This window comes from Hippoglossus stenolepis, chromosome 19 (genome assembly GCF_022539355.2).
Source record: "Hippoglossus stenolepis isolate QCI-W04-F060 chromosome 19, HSTE1.2, whole genome shotgun sequence".
Lineage (NCBI taxonomy): Eukaryota > Metazoa > Chordata > Actinopteri > Pleuronectiformes > Pleuronectidae > Hippoglossus > Hippoglossus stenolepis.
The window spans coordinates 290,284-303,701 of NC_061501.1; the positions used below are offsets into that span (position 1 = coordinate 290,284).

The window sequence follows — 13,418 nt, forward strand, 5'->3', positions numbered from 1 at the left end:
TGGGGTGAAGAGGGTGTGATACGGCATCTCGTTTTTTTAAGGAGGATGCAGTATTGAAGACCACAGGAGACGTCTGAGGTAAAGAGTAACATTCCTTAGGGGCGATGACCCATTGATAAAAAAAATAAAGAAAAATATCAATAAATGTCAGGTCTGAGAGATATCTCTGTATGCTGAGTGAGTGACTGTGAATTAATATCAAAATAGGGAAAATTAATAGCAAACCTTTGACTAACAAGTCTGATCTAATGGAATCTGCAAAAATTATGTGTGAGAAACATGGTGATGACTCCTGTAAACAGCTTCCGTTGTGGGTAGAAAAGTTTGGATTTCCTGATAATGGTAGTTTTAGTATAAATAAAACACAGACACTGCTAAATAAATTGGGAAAATATGAGTAAAACCAAACTAGACTTGCGAGCAAGTACGATGCGGTCCTGAGTTTCGCCACCGGCGTGGCCGCATCCCCCCTGTCACCCCCACGAAGAGGCGTTCGCCCGGGACTCAACGGGAAGGATTGTGAGAGCGTGCCCCCACGTCCACTGGGTGGTGCTGGAGAATGCTCGCTGATCATGTCTCACGATTCAGCTGAGGTCTTGAGTCGGCTGTGAAAAATAGGTTATTCCAAAGACGTTTGAACCAGAGGGACTACTTGCAGTTTCCAGTTGGTGGCACTGTTGAGCCATTCTGCCTCAGCTAACAAATATTGTCCTTGTGTTCACGTAGTGACTTTCATTGTACATATCCATTTTGAGGCAGATTGGAGCATGTGCATTGACGTTACAGCTACTTCCTGTTTGTTTGCCTTCCATCGAAATGCACGCCATTGCGGTTTGATGTAAAGGCTTAAGTGTCACATCATGGCGTCACCAGCGTCTCAAGGTTTCCCTGACAAATTTTGAGGTCAACTGAAAAATCTAGGCATTACGCAACAGTGTTCTCTCTGGTGTGTACCAAGGGGCAACATCCCGGGCTGAGCGATGAGGCCAATACGGAAGTGCAAAAAGCTGCAGTTCACTGGGTGGCCACTTGAGGCTGGCTCCAAGAAGGAGTCAATTCCCATTGACTCCCATGTTAAAAAGCCCGACTTTAGAGCAGAATTAAACCTGTTTACAGCATGGTTCAAAAAACGGTTTTAGTCTCAATCACTTAGTTCTTCCTTCATGACAACTCTGAGGGGGGTGAATTTTTTTCTAACTCACTCGTTTAAATTATATAGAGGTTTGATATTATGAATAATTATCACTTGATGGACAGGTGACGTCACCGTTAGCTCGCGACTCCAGCTCCTAGCCTGTTGCCTGCTCGGCTTCACCTGAGCTAACAGGCTAACAGGCTAACCCCCGTCACCGAACAGGACCTGAGTCTGTGGAGAGGTTTCACTCACATATCGGATGAATAATACGGTTTGATGTTCGGCTTGTTCCCCGGACGGAGAACTTAAAGACGTCTGCGCTCCCGTTTCTGTGGTAAGTAAAGTTTATTTTATGTATGTGTTAGTGTTAGTAGTGATGAGCAGGTATCGGTGTCTCTGTACCTGGCTTGTTAGCTTAGCTCCGCTAGCCTGCAGGCAAGATACCAGCAGTAATGGCGATGCTAACAGGACCGTACGGGAGTTATTACCGACATGAACCGAGACAGGCGACTGTGTGTGTTTGGAGAATAAGCTCCACCACGTAAGATATCTAATGTTATGTAAAGTTGTTTCACTCGCCAACCCATTTGACTTGACTACGTTACACAGATTATTATTCTGCAGAAACAGATTTACTGTGATCAACTGAAACGTGAGTATTTAAAGTCACATCTGCATTTTAAGAGCAGCTGTTTAAAGTAGCATTACGTCTCCTAAAGCTCTTTATTCAGAGTATTGGTGTTGATGTGTTGTAACGTGTTAGTGAAAACTAAACCTGTCGGCTACATTCAGTTTTTACATCGTTAATCTTAGGCAGACTTTACTGAATTATTGTGTTAAATAAGTGGACATGCAGAATAATGTATTTTTTTGTCACATAAATAAATTATAGGAAGTGTAACTTTACTAGAATAGACATTCACATAGAGAACCTGAGGCTGATGTCCACCACCTATTTCCTAAGCTGAAATGATTATGATCTGATGAACTTTGAAGTAATAAACTTTTATTTTTACCATGTAAAAGTCTGTTAAGGAGTTAACCTGGCACATGTATGACTTTACATATCTGTGTATTTGTGTTGAATGTTCCTCTAGGTGACTCAGACAGCCTGCACCTGTGGATGTCCAACATGAGACACAACTGGAATCCAACCAGACTGAACACTGAGGGTCATCACTTCAACACTGACTCCAGGTTTTCATAACTTACAAACAATCAAAGCAAAGTATTGCACATAATACATAATGCATTAAATTATAAATGCAATACTATTAATGTGGAAGAACTCCATACTGTACATTCATTGTCTTGGTAGTGCACTGTTTAATCCAAAACCATATTCAAATACATAGTTGAATATCCACAGAAAATAAGGATACAAACTTTGTTCATAAGTAACACTTCCTCTACAATAATGCCATACTTTTATGTTTCCTGTCATTTTATTAGTGACGGACGAGCCTGAAGGACACAGCTGTGCTGACTGTGTTCTGTCTCTTATGGCAAAGAAGAAAAATAAAACACTGGGTTTTTATCTAAAGTGTATCAAATCAGAAAGTAAAAGATAAACATTGTTCTGATAAGTGTTCATTTTTTTAACCAACCATAATGAATATAGAAATTAACTCTATTATCCATGACACTTAGCAATGACTGCCAACTCTAAACAGTTGCAGGCCATCTTTAGTTAAAGGAGGAAAACATGAAGTGTTGTGCAGATGAAGCTGGTGCAGGTCGTCCTCATGTTGACCAGCCTGAAGCTGCCGATCTCCACCATGTTGCTGCTGCCACAGTGGATGCTGAGGACATCAGGTGCTGCAGTGCTTCATCTAATGAAAAGAAGAAACTCACTATAAAAGGATGTTTTATGTTGTGTATGTTCCAGCAAAGACTGGTTCTTACAGTTTATTCTGTGTTCAGCAGGTGGAAGCACCACAGATTTCAGACAGAACCAATGTACTGGGCTCTGGGTTTGTACCCTCATGGATAAATGCACATATTGTAAGTCGCTTTGGATAAAGCATCAGCTAAATGAAATGTAATGTACTGAAAGAAATAAAACATTGTACAAATAGATCAAATGTCTTTCTACCTCATCTGTAATATTCAAGGTGATAATCTCCCACAGAGCTGTTGATAACAGTCCACATCAAGTCTCTCCACTTCTCTCAGTGTGAAAACATAATTATATAATAAATATGAGAACCAACAGTGGTGTGTGGAGATTATAATCATATCTAAACTGTCTAATTCACTGTAAATTCCATAACAGGCTAAATAAACAAGGTGGCAATAGTAATGGTGGTTATACCAGCATGTATCACAACATTTGTGAAACATATAGTTACTATCACATGCAACTTACACATGTAGCGTATTCATATTAACTTATTAACTTATTAAAATTAAAATCAAGTCACAACCAAACACGGCTGTAGTAGTGTAGTTAATTTGCTTCAATCTGTTCATTACACGTGTTAAATAAACAGTACCTTTTATAACAATTACATATTAAAAACCACTTGAGGCATGTAAGCATATGATTATGATAATAGATAAAGCAATAGGTTTTGTTGTTGTGTAGTTTCAAGGTTACTTACCTCTACTGAGTTCGTTGTAAACATCGCGACCATCCGGAAGCAACAACACCGCAGCGCTAGCCGGTTAGCAGCCGCGGGTAGCATGTAGCCTAGCTCCTTAGCCTGAGCTAACCAGGTAACATTGAGCTCTGCGGGCGTGGCTCAGCTGTCAGTCTTCACTCGCGCTCCTCCTCTTTGCCCATTTATTGGTTAGCCAGGAACTAGGAGGAGTCAGCACCGGCAAGATGGCGCCGGGTGAACGCCTACTACTAGCCTAATTTTCACTCTTCAGAAACCAACGGGTGACGTCACGGACCCTACGTCCATTATATATACAGTCTATGGGCATTACATGTCTAAGTATAAAACATGATACTCCCTGTCACAGCTAGGGGCGCTTTGACTATTAAAGTCTATTTGCATATAGAACTCTTCGGGGTGGGTTTATTATAACACAAATAGTTTCACAGTAACTTGAGCAAAAACATGAAAATTACAGCTACTTGAAGGTTTTGGGCGAGACATCAAGATTTGCCGGCATGCCAAGGACACGCCCCCTGATGAAAACTCACAAGTTTGATTCTATGGCATCACCAACTCCTTTAGGCTCTCCTGACCAAATGTCACATGAATCGGGTGAACGGGCTAACAGCAGGACGCTCAAATGTAAAACGTGACATTTCCTGTTACAGCTAGAAAAAAAATTACAGCTATGACTATTATTGAATATTATCATATTGAGCTATTCAGGGCGGGACTTTTGTCATACATATGTGGTTTGAGGCAGATTGTACAATATACTTGGAAGTTATAAGCACTTGTTTAATGGCGAATCATCGAAATTCTCAGGCAAGGCACCCAAAAAGACAAATAGTTTATAAACATTTTAATCAGAAAGTCTCTTACATGACATAAACCTAATGTGAAGTAGATCGCATGAAATTTCTAGGAGAAGTACGAATTTGTAGCACGTGTGAAAACTACAAAAATTCATATTCAATCCAAAATGGCCATCTTCCTGGTGGGTGTGTTGTAGAGTGTCAAGAATATTTTTTGTGTCTGGGCATGATATACATGTGTGCCAATTTTCATTACTGTAGGTGAAAGTAAGAAAATTGTAGTGGGCACTATTGAGCCATATGTTCCCGAGCACATCAAAATACGTAAATCTTCACCAGACCTGACGGGTGAGTTTTCGAGTATGTTAAGGCCCCCAAAAATCCATTTCTTTCGTCAGAAGAAGAATTCTAGCAAAAACAATAGGTCCTTGCACTGTTGTGCTCGGGACCTAAATAAATTGGATAGCATTTATGATATGGAGAAGAGAATCAAAAAAAGAAACAGACAGCCAAGTAGTGAGCAGAGGCGGAAGAGGGAGGGGAGGGAAACTAATCAATGTCCTCAGCTCTCACATTCACAGAAAGAACTGGATCTCCTTCCTGCCTCAGCCACACATCAGAGTCATCCAAACCAACAGCCTGCTAACTCATGGGACATCCAAGGACCGTCTGCCGCAACAGAACACACCACATCAGGCTGCAACCCTCGCCGCACAAAATAGTCTCGGGTTGGACAGACTCAGTCCCATATCCACAAGAACAAGAGCACGAGACGTCCACAATCTCCCAATGATTGAGTTGCCTAATCCTAGAGCAGACGGTGATTTGCTGATGTATGTCTACATAGCCTGGACACCAGAGGAGGAAGTATGCAACACTAAGGAATTATTAATATTGAAGGATAACATTTTTTTTTATTTCCTTAAGGAAATCAGAGAGGGAGGTATGCGGGATGATAGAGGTAGGTTTGGTGTACAGGTGGAGCTGGAAGTGCTCTGCATAGCAATGGAAATGTATGAAAGATATGGCCAAGAGGAGGTAAATAGATGATAAACAGAAGGGGCCCCAGGACAGAACCCTGGGGAACACCAATACTGACTGGAAATGGATAGGATTTGAAAGATTTGAGTTGGATGAACTGAGTTCAAGAGTGTGTTGGTGATGCCAATGTTGGCTAGTCTGTCAAGGAGAATATTATGAGACATTGTGTCAAAGGCTGCACTCAGATCAAGGAGGATGAGAATGGTTATCGCGAAGTTCCTACGCGATCCATGGTGTATATATTTCTGAAGGGGGATGATGAGCGATGTCCAGGCAGCGATGTATTCTCTCACAGTGCTGTTGTTAACAGTCCACATCAAGTCCTTCTCTCTGTGTAAATATAAATATATAATCAATATGAGAACTATTTACAACACCGTTGTGCGGAGATTATAATCATAGCTAAACTGTCATGTAATTACGCATCTGCAGTCTAATTCACTGTGATTCCTTAACTAAGCTAAAAAACTAGGTGGTGATTGTAATGGTGGTTATACAGCCTGCATCAAAACATTTGTGAAACACAGTATAGCTGCTATCACATGCAACTTACACATGTAGCTTATTCATATTAACTTATTAAAATTTCAATCAAGTGACAACCAAACACACGACTCTTAACAAAAAATTAGACTGAGGTTAGGGGTTAGCTTTACCAATTACCATAATTACATATTAAAATGACTTTACACATGTAGGCACATGTAGAATGATTATGATAATAGATAAATCAATACATTTTGTTGTATAGTTTCAGGGTAACTTACATCTAGGTATGTTCGATGGGACGACTGCTACCATCCCAAAGCAACAAGACCTCAGTGTTAGCTGGTTAGCAATACCGGGTTGCATCTAGCCTAACTCCTTAGCCTGTGCCAACCAGGTATAGTTGAGCACCGGGGCTGTGTCTCAGCGTCTCAGCAGTCAGTCTTCTTTCAGCCCACCTCAGCTTGACTCACGCTCCTCCTCTTTAACCATTTTTGGATTAGACAGGCCCTTGGAGGAGTCAGGCACCAGCAGGGTGGGTGAAACGCCCACTATGAGCTTGGAATTCGCTCTTCAGAAACCAAGGGGTGACGTCACGGACACAATGTTCATCTTCATATACAGTCTATAGCACAGACGCATTCACAACAACAACACAACCGCGACTGAGCCACCTGCTCGCCCAGGCGATGTGGATGCTCTAATCTGATAACATGGATGCATGGATGAAAAGCAAGACGCTATAAGAGGCACTCACTTGGAGCTCTACCGGAAGGATGTTAGAGCAAGTCCTTGCGTCCGGGTGGCCCTGGAGAATGCTTGCTGATTACGCCTCACAATTCAGCTGGTTCAACGATTCTGGAGTCATGTAAATTCGATGACATTTGAATCAGGGGCAACACTTCCTGTTTCCAGCAATTGGTGCTGTTGAGCTTTTTTGCCTCAGCTGCTAAATATTTTCCTTGGGGTGTGTTTATCTAGTGACTCTCATTGTACATGTCAAGTTTGAGGCAGATTGGAGAATATGCAGTGACGTTATAACCACTTTCTGTTTGTCAGCGTTCTATTGAAGGTCTCACCATAACCCTACGCCTTCAACGTAAAGGCTCAAGTGTCACAACATGGAGTCACCAGTGTCTCCAGGCTTCCCTGACTAATTTTGAGGTGGATCAAATGAAAAAGCTAGGTGTAGTATGTCAAAGTATAAAACATGGTACTTCCTGTCACAGCTAGGGGGCGCTGTAACTATTAAAGTATATTGCCATATAGAACTCTTCGTGGTAGGCTCCTTATCACACATATACAGTTTGACAGTAATTGGAGCAAAAACATGGAAGTTACAGCTACTTGAAGGTTCTTGGCGAGACACCGAGATTCTCCGCCATGCCAAGGACAAGCCCCCTGATGAAAACTCACATGTTAGATTCTATAGCATCACCAACTGCTTTAAGCTGTCCTGACCAAATTTCACATGCATACTCTGAACGGGCTTGCTGCAGGACACTTAAATGTAAAACATGATATTTCCTGTTACAGGTAGGGGGTGCTATGACTATGATAGAATATTATTATATGGAGCTGTTCAGGGCGGGACCTTTGTTGTACATATGTGGTTTGAGGCAGATTGAACAATATACATGGAAGTTATGAGCACGAATCATCAAAATCTGTCGCCACGTCACAACCACGCCCCATGAACTCACAGTTTATATAACTTTTAATCAGAAAGTCGCATGACATAAACCAAATGTGAAGTTGATCGCATGAAATCTGCAGAAGTACGATTATAGGGGGCGCTATTGAGCCATTTTTGGAGACATGTTTCCGAACACATTCAAATACGTAAATTTTCGCCAGACCTTACCCACCTGCCGAAATTGGTGTGTTTTCCAGTATGTTAAGGTGCCCAAAAAGGCATTTCAACATGCAGAAGAATAAAAACAAGAATAATTCTAGCAAAAACTGTCGTGCTCTGGACCTAATAATCAGAGCAATCCCAACTGGGTCCTCACAGTGGTTGCTGCTTGGGCCCTTAAAATAATAATCAGAGCAATCCTCATAGGGTCCTTGCAGCTGTTGCTGCTCTGGATCATTGTTTGCGCAAAAATCGATATTAATTTTGGTGACCTCTGACCGATGTAGCTGGACTTTGTCACTGCTCACGAGAATACAAATTTCACTGTACCTGCACTGACGCTTAGCCAGTAGTTTTAAATATGACCCTATCACCCGTCTGGCCCAGGAATACATTTACCTATGGTTGCTAGTGTCCTTAACTTCACATTTCTCAGAATTGAATCTCCAGTAACCAGAGTTGGTTCCTCAGCGAGTGTTTCGCTGAGTGGGGAAAATCTATTAGAGATGTGAATGGGTTGGTGGTGAACTGGGAGCTTCAGTTTAGGAGTTCTCTTCTTATTGCAGAAAGTCATTCAGCACTCTTGGATCCCGGCTGCTTGTGAGCTGCTGGGGGTGCTGGTAACGCTAAAACTGCTTGGCTTGCACTGGCTACTGGCTAACTAAATCGGATAATGACTTAGTTTCCATGTTGCATAGCCACGCCTCCAATTGACTTAAGTATCGCCTCCATCCGGTCAAATAAACTATATTTATTACAAGTACTGTTATCGCTAAAGAAAGCAGAGGAGTAACTTAACATCAAGCACACTGAGCAGGAGAGAGCTTACTTATTGTAAGTCGCGTTCGATAAAAGCGTCAGCTAAATTAAATGTAATGTAATTAGAGAGAGAAGCAATCGTTATCCGCTAAAGCTAAATTGCTATGCTAACAACTAATGAGATGTAAACCACCATCAACTGGCAAACAGGTTGCTAAAGGAGAGAGAGATGTATGGGTGTGTAAACAGATAAGTATCACTATGGCTGGAAATTAGCCTCAGGGAATAAGAATGGAGATTAGGAGAGATGAAGACGAGCAGAAATCCATAAGCACACAATTGAAACTGTAAGTGATACAATATTGTCACCGCAGCATGTCAGCATGTCTTTAAAGTAAAAGAATGCTTGATTTGTTGCTGTAATGCTGAATTCTACACCTTGTATTTTGAGCAGTTGTGAACTTGGGTGTGAAGATTGTGTCGCTTGCTAAACAGACCTCTTAAATAGCTGAGATGCAATGTATGAAAAAATAACCCCAGTTCACGTGAACAGTAATAACTAAAATTCAGTTTCATTTAATGAAAAACACTGACTTTAAAATCATCATTCAAGATAAACCAGGTAGGATGAATGAAAACTTCACTCTGATGTATACTGTAGGTCTGTTTGAGGAGGGCTCACTAATGACAAGAAATACTTCTGAAGTAGGCTCTTCAGCAGACCAAGCAAATAGCCCATTCTAAACAGGCATGTTTAGGCCCTGCACTAGTTAATTTAATTAGTCATCAGAGTTCCAAATTTATAGTTAGTAATTTTTATGTGGTCATTATATTTCTATTTTTTTCAATTGATTCTCCACTTGTTCTGCTTGTCCTGTTCTAATCGAACAGGTCTGTGGAAACGTGCAATGAAAGCCTGTAGTTTTTTGCTGTTTAGTTTAATAGGTTTGTGTTCACTACTTCACCACAATCACACATTTGGCAGACGCCACAACCAAAGAAGGTATCCGACATTCTAATCATTACAGTAACATTATCAACAGTGTGGTGTTGTTACCGTCATCAGTACCTGTCGAAATGCTCTTCACCAAATTGTAGTGCAATGCCCTTGTTTTCTTCCGTCCCTCTACTGTGCTGTCCTGCAGTTGAGATGTTCAGTTCACAATGACTTGCGACAGAAAAAGGGGAAAGATAAATGGGTGTGTGAAGTTGCTAAACTGGTGTAGCAGCTTTGACAGGTATGGTAGTGTGTTCGTGTGTGTGAGGAGGACAGAAAACAGTCTGCAGGTATGCGTGGAGGCGTGGCAGGTGAGCAAGAAATACAACAGCAAATTACTGCACTTCTTGCAAAGAAACAGCCAAAGAACACTTCTGCTCAAAAAGTGTTTTTACAATTATTTTTGACAATGATTTGAAATTCATCATCTACTTTATAACTAATTCCCCTACTTTCCAGAACCCAAGATTTCGGAAAACCAATTTTAAGCATCAAAACAGTTCATCCGCAATGGTGTAGTTTTACAAAAAAAGATTTGAAAATTTTAATTTAATCCTACACTTTTAGGGTAAAATTGTCTTTTTTACCCTAGGTGCGCTAGGTCAAATTTGAGCCCCAGTATATAGACAGACGTGTCATGAAAAAGTATATAAAACACTTTTGCATCATGCTAATGCAAAAGCTTATTAAGGCAAATTTAAGATAACATATCAAAATCAAGAAAATGTCCTTAGACGTCTTGTTAATACGGGGCACCGCCCCCTTCAACATCATAAAAAAAAAGCCTATTTCAACAGGTTAAACATAACTTAATCAGACAATAATAGTTCACTCATATAATGCGCCTGGTAGACCCTAAGCACCTGTGTATATTTGATTTTTTTCAAATTGTATTTCAATCAATCAATCAAATTTGATTTGTATAGCCCATATTCACAAATCACAATTTGTCTCATAGGGCTTTAACAAGGTGTGACATCCTCTGCCCTTAACCCTCAACAAGAGTAAGGAAAAACTACTAAAAAAACCTTTTAACAGGGTAAAAGGGTACAAAGGGTAGAAGCTCGGTTCCGCAGCTTAGAACCTCCTTTAGCTGTAGTTAGCCAGCCCCCGCTAGCTGCCACAGAGATACCTAGCTTAGCCTTCGCTGGCAGTCCTTCGACTTGTCCCAAGCAGCCGGGAGCCCAGGGTGGCTGGGTGACTGTCCGGAGGGGGCATAGTGCTATCTTTAAAAAGCCCACGATTAAAGACCCACCAGTTTGAGTTTCAAACAGATTCTCTCCACTCAACGACGCACCCGTTGAGAAGCAAACTCTGGTCATTGGAGACTCGGTCCTGAGAAACGTGAGGTTTGCGACACCAGTGACCATAGTCAATTGCATGCCAGGGGCCAGAGCAGGCGACATTTAATCAAAACTGAAGCTGCTGGCTAAAGCTAAACGTAAATACATTAAGATCATAATTCACGTCGGCAGCAACAACTCCCGGCTTTGTGTGTCGGAGGTCACTAAAGTTAATGTGGAGTCGGTGTGTGCTTTTGCAAAAACGATGTCGGACACTGTAGTTTTCTCTGGACCTCTTCCAAGACATGTTTAGCCGCATGTTGTCTTTTAACCGCTGGCTGTCGAGGTGATGTCCTGTAAATTGTGTGGGCTTTGTAGACAATTGGCAAACTTTTTGGAGGAAACCTGGTCTTGTTAGGAAAGATGGCATTCAACCCACTTGGGATGGAGCAGCTCTCTTATCTAGGAATATGACTCAGTTTATAAACCCCAAATGACAACCCAGAGTTGGGACCAGGACGCAGAGCTGTAGTGCTACACACTTCTCTGCGCTCCCTCTGGATCAGTCACACAACGACAACCCCCGAGACTGTGTCTGTCCCCGACCCATTCAATTATTTAAATCAAACAAAAACATAGGGAGAATTCCACACAAAAAAACAATAAAAATGAACACAACCTCTGCAACAACACAACAAACAAAGACTTTTAAATGTGGACTTTTAAACATAAGATCACTGTCATCAAAGGCTGTTTTAGTAAATGAACCAGTCTCAGATCACAAAATAGATTTATTGTCCCTCACTGAGACCTGGCTGCATCACGATGAATCTACCCCCCCCAGTCATGTAAATACACACGTTCCGAGACTTTGGCCGAGGAGGTGGAGTTGCTGCTATTTTTAACTCCAGTCTATCAATTAATCCTAAACCTAAACTAAGCTACAACTCATTTGAAAGTCTTGTTCTTAGTCTTCCACACCCATCCAAGAAATCGCAACAGCCAATCATATTTGCTGTAGTTTACCGTGCTCCTGGGGCTTATTCTGAATTATTGTCGGTGAGTTTAATATTCATGTTGACAATAACAATGATAGCTTTAGCGTAGCATTTATTTCAGTACTAGACTCAATTGGTTTCAGTCAGTGTGTACACCAACCTACTCATTGTTGTAACCACACACTTGACCTTGTACTATCATACGGTGTCAAAATGGAACATCTAATAGTACTTCCATAATCCGATTCTATCAGACCATAATTTAATAACCTTTGATTTCTCATTATTACAATACATGCCCCTTATAAAAAACAAATTTTCTAGATGTCTACCTGATAGTGCTGTAGCTAAATTTAAGGAAATAATTCCAATTACATTTAACCCCTCCAGCAGTAATTTGGATCCTGTATCGCGTTGGCATCTGATAGTGGTGGTGGACCACGATCGAGGTGGCAGCTGATGGTGGATCCTGATTGTGGACTATGGTGGCATCCGATCGTGATGGTGGATCCTGATCATGGTGGCTGCTGACCATGGACTATGGATAAAACAAGACTGCTTGATATACAATATTTCTCCTCAGATACTCTAGCATTACTGACAATAATCCATCAATTCATTTACCTTCCATTATGCTACAAACTGTTTATTCTAATCAATGCTGCAAATTCCCTTATCTTTCTGATGTTCTCCTTTACACTTGACATCTATTGCACTTCTGTCCATCCTGGGAGAGGGATCCCTCACATGTGGGTCTCTCTGAGGTTTCTACGTTCTTTTTACCCTGTTAAAAGGTTTTTTTAGAAGTCAAATAAAATTTGATTGATTGATTGATGTGCTCCTTAGAATCATGAGTACTAAAACAGAGTTTCAAAGATAATTTTCTTGCACATTAAACTACATTTATGAATTTATAATCCAACAAAAAATTAAATACAGTTGTGGATCAAGGTAAACATGATCTTCCCCGTTGGAAGATTAATCTCTAGTGCTTCATAGTTAGTGAGAATAAATTACAGTAGAACTGTTAGAATTGAGAAAGCACAATAGTAAAGTAGTATTTCATATGGATCTTACAGCACTTGATGCAGTCGTCCGTTTACTGTATGAGTGAAGTCCAAAGACTGGAGGAACACAAGCTGCTCGTACATTTAAAATGTTCAACACTGTGTAGTTTAACAGTCAGTCCAGCAGCCATTATTTATCACAGTTCATGCAGCAGCTCACGTGTTCTGATGTCTCATGTTCTGCAGATTAAAAGTGTTAAAAAACATGTTACACTACACAATTTAGCTTCGGCTAGAACTCATTACTGCTCTGAAATATGTGGACCACTGGCTTTTCAGACTTGAACTTTGAACTTTACCTTGGATGATGGAAGCTAACTGTGTTAGCAGCTAGTTCTCAGCCCAGTCGGGAGCTGGCTGTGGTCAGTAGCCGGTG

General features: G+C 41.0%; 1 protein-coding gene across 3 annotated transcripts in view; it reads right to left on the reverse strand.

Annotated features, from left to right (window-relative positions):
- The window catches only part of dtx3l1 (deltex E3 ubiquitin ligase 3L1), a 35,670-nt gene extending 25,044 nt beyond the window's left edge, over nt 1-10,626 (reverse strand). For 2 of the 3 annotated variants that reach the window (XR_007032244.1, XM_035142194.2), the window contains exon 1: nt 9,767-10,626. The gene's annotated coding sequence lies outside the window, so the exon portion shown is untranslated. Of the gene's footprint in view, nt 1-9,754 lie in introns of all 3 variants that reach the window. The other variant, XM_047337886.1, reaches the window with a different exon arrangement.
- Nucleotides 10,627-13,418: the final 2,792 nt, after the last annotated feature.